Below are 3,987 nucleotides of genomic sequence, written 5' to 3'. Positions count from 1 at the left end.
TGTATTCTTGTTGAATTGACCCTTTTATCAGTAGATAATGATCTTCTTTCTCCCTTATAACAATTTTTGACTGATCTTAGCAAAGTTACTCCAGATCTCTCTTGATTTCTATTTGCGTATTATTATTTTTCCATCCTTTCACTTTTAACCTACTTGTGTTGTTGAACTTAAGGTGAGTCTCTTGTGTATAGAATATAGTTGGGTCATACTTTTTAAATCCATTCTGCCATTCTCTGACTTTTGATTGGAGAATTTAATCCATTTACATTTTTTTTAAAAGGAGGTAGCAGGGATTGAACCCAGGACCTTGTACATGGGAAGCAGGTACTCAACCACTGAGCTACATCTGCTCCCCAATGAGAGTTGGTTTTTCTGTTTGTTTTTAGGAGGTACTGGGGATGAAACCCCAGACCTTGTACATGGGAAGTAGGTACTCAACCACTTGAGCTACATCTGCCTTCCAATCCACTTATATTTAAAGTAACTACTTTAAATGCACTACTTTCTTCCATTTTGTTATGTGGTCTTTGTTTTGTACTTTTTTGATCCCTCAAATCTTTTGTTAATGCCTACTTTCATATTTGTTTGTTTGTTTGTATTTTATCATTTTGTGTCCCTTGCCATTTCTTTCATATATTTTCTTTGTGTAACCACATGGGGCTAAAATTTAACAATCCTAAATCTATAACAATCGTATTTGATTTGATACCAGCTTAGCTTCAGTAGCATACACATACAGTTTCTACCCCTCCTCCACCCCAACTTTTGGTTGTACCTGTTACAAATTATATCTTTCTCCATTGTGTCCCAAATCATAAGTTTTTTGTTATTTACTTACTTATTTTGAGGTACTGGGGGCCAGGGAGTTTTGCTTGTTGTTTGTTTTTGGTTTTTCAGGAGGCACTGGGAACCAAACCAGGGACCTCCCATGTGGGAGGTAGGTGCTCAACAGGTTGAGTCACATCTCCTCCCTATCATTACTTTTTGTGCATTAGCATTTTAGGATGTGTAAGAAATAAAAAAATGAATTTACTAAAAAATAAGTACAGCTACATTGGCATTTGTAATTATCCTTATCGCTACCTTTATTAGAAGTCTTTATTCCTTTATGTCACTTTGATAGACTCTGGTGTCCTTTCCTTTTAGTTGAAGAACTCCCGTTCTTATTGCATGTAGCGCAGGTCTAATGGTGATGAACTCCCTCATCTTTTGTTTATCTGGGAATGTTTTAATTTCCCCTCATTTTTGGTTGGCAATTATTTTCTTTAATCACTTTAAATATTTTGTCCCAATGCCTTCTTGCCTCTATAATTTCTGATGAGAAACTGACACATAATCTTATTGGGATTACATTTCTATATAACACATTTTCTCTTGTGGCTTTCAGAACTCTCTCTTTGTCCCTGGCATCTGATGCTTTGACCATTATGTATCTGGATATAGTTTTTTTTAAAAGATTTATTTATTTATTTATTTCTCTCCCTTCCCCCCCACCCCACCCGGGTTGTCTGTTCTCTGTGTCTATTTGCTGTGTCTTCTTTTGTCCACTTCTGTTGTTGTCAGCGGCACGGGAATCTATGTTTCTTTTTGTTGTGTCATTGTTGTATCAGCTCTCCGTGTGTGCGGCACCATTCCTGGGCAGGCTGCACTTTCTTTCACGCTGGGCGGCTCTCCTTATGGGGCGCACTCCTTGCGCGAGGGGCTCCCCTACACGGGGGCATCCCTGCCTGGCAGGGCATTCCTTGCGCGCACCTGCACTGCACATGGGCCAACTCCATACGGGTCAAGGAGGTTCACCGTGGACCTCCCATGTGGTAAACGGACGCCCTAACCACTGGGCCAAGTTTGTTGCCTGGGTATAGTTCTTTTTGAGTTTATTCTGTTTGGGATTTACTGGCCTTTTTAAAAAATATATTTTTAATTAATTAATTTTTAAAAATTTTTTGGTTTTTATTATTAACCAGTTACTCTTTTATTTTTATTTATTTATATTTCTCTCCCCTCCCCTCCCCCCAAGTTGTCTGCTCTCTGTGTCCATTTGCTGTGTGTTCTTCTGTGACCACTTCTGTCCTTAGCAGCAGCTCCGGGAATCTGTGTTTCTTTCTGTTACGTCATCTTGTTGTGTAAGCTCTCTGTGTGTGCGGCTCCATTCTTGGGCAGGCTGCACTTTCTTTCACGATGGGCGGCTCTCCTTACGGGGCACACTCCTTGCGCGTGAGGCTCCCCTATGTGGGGGACACCCCTGTGTGGCACGGCACTCCTTGTGCTCATCAGCACTGTGCATGGGCCAGCTCCACATGGGTCAAGGAGGCCCGGGGTTTGAACCACAGACCTCTCATGTGGTAGTCCGATGCCCTATCCATTGGGCCAAGTCTGCTTCCCTTTAATTTATTTTTAAAAGATATATAGATCACAGAAAATGTTATCTTAAAAAATATAGGAGATTCCTGTATGTGCCACCCCCCACACCTCCCACTTTTCCCACATCAACAACTTCTTTCATTAGTGTGGTACATTCATTGCATTTGATGAATACATTTTGGAGCACTGCTACCACAGCATGGATTGTAGTTTACATTGTAGTTTACACTCTCTCTCAGTCCATTCAGTGGGTTATGGCAGGTTTTTAATGTCCTGCATCTGGCCCTGCAATATCATTTAGGACAATTCCAAGTCCCAAAAATGCCCGTGTATCACACCCCCTTTTCCCTCTCCCTGCCTTTAGCAACTCCTGTGGCCACTGTCTCTACATCAATGATATAATTTCTTCCATTCTTAGAGTCACAATAATTCTATAGTAGAATACCTGTAAGTCCACTCTAATCTATATTTTATTCCTCTGTCCTGAGGACCCTGGGATGGCGATGCCCACTCCACTTCTCAATTGAGAGGGGCTTCAATCCCACATCCTAGTGGAACTCTCATGTCCACAGCTGTAAACTCTCTCAGTTTCTTGGTGTGGCGGTTGTCCATCCTCACCTCCTTGTCAACAAACTGGAGAGTAGGTGCTGCAACACTGCTAAGGCTCAGGGCCCAGCTGGCACATGGACAGGCCAGAGATTCAAGTCTCCTGGGCATACACCACCCGCAGCATGTTGGCCTTCTTTAATGTGCATATTCATGTCTTTTGCTAAGTTTGGGAATCTGCTATATTTTTTTGAATATTCCTTCTGTCTCTTTCTTTATTCTCCCTCTGGACCTCTCATAATGCATATATTTGAACAATTAAAGGTGTCCCACAGGTCTCTTAAGTTCCGGTTTTTTTTTTATTCTTTTTTTTCCCTTTCTACTCCTCAGCCTGAATATTTTCAATTGTCTTGTCTTTGAGTTCAGGGATTCTGTCTTTTGCCAGCTCCAAGCTGCTGTTGAAACCCTCTAGGGAATTTTTCATTTCAAATTACTATCACTTTATTGAGTTTTTCTTGTTGGTCATTCATGATATTTATGTGCTTTCTCTGTGTTTTGCTCTACTTCCTTAAGCATACTGAGGATCCCTTATTTAAAGCCTTGTCTGATATGTCCATCCATAGTCTGTTCTTCATGGATGGTTTCTGGATTTTTATCTCATACCTTTGGTTGGACCATTCATGTCTTGTTTCTTTTGTAGTAACTTTTAATATATATATGTATATATATATATATATATATATATATATATATATTTTATCATGTCAGAGAGGTAATATGCCAGTGTTGTAACAAGGTTTGAAGGAGGCACATTTCACATAAATGTGTGTATACCATTCATCATACTCATGAACCACAAAAGTATTATTTTAATATTTTAAAGGGTTAACTGTGGTATTTAGTCCCTGAGCTGTCTGTTCCTTACATTTGCATCCAACTGGTGATATGACAGAAATTTCCTTGAATGCCAGGAGTTAACAAAATAAACAAACCAACACACACAAAAAACACCTTTCACAGTCTTGGCAAATTGACTCTGCTTTTGCTCGTGCTTTCTTTCAGAGTTTAGCCCTCCTATTA

General features: G+C 40.1%; 1 non-coding gene across 1 annotated transcript; it reads right to left on the bottom strand.

The window, feature by feature from the left end:
• Positions 1 to 3,669: 3,669 nt before the first annotated feature.
• On the bottom strand, positions 3,670 to 3,772 carry LOC111764222 (small nucleolar RNA U13). Its single transcript, XR_002796889.1, has one exon. It is a non-coding gene; the product is annotated as a small nucleolar RNA U13 (small nucleolar RNA).
• Positions 3,773 to 3,987: the final 215 nt, after the last annotated feature.

The sequence above is a fragment of the Dasypus novemcinctus genome, chromosome 18 (genome assembly GCF_030445035.2).
Source record: "Dasypus novemcinctus isolate mDasNov1 chromosome 18, mDasNov1.1.hap2, whole genome shotgun sequence".
Classification (NCBI taxonomy): Eukaryota; Metazoa; Chordata; class Mammalia; order Cingulata; family Dasypodidae; genus Dasypus; species Dasypus novemcinctus.
Note: the sequence above shows the minus strand (reverse complement) of the source record. Positions and strands in the feature narration are given on the sequence as shown.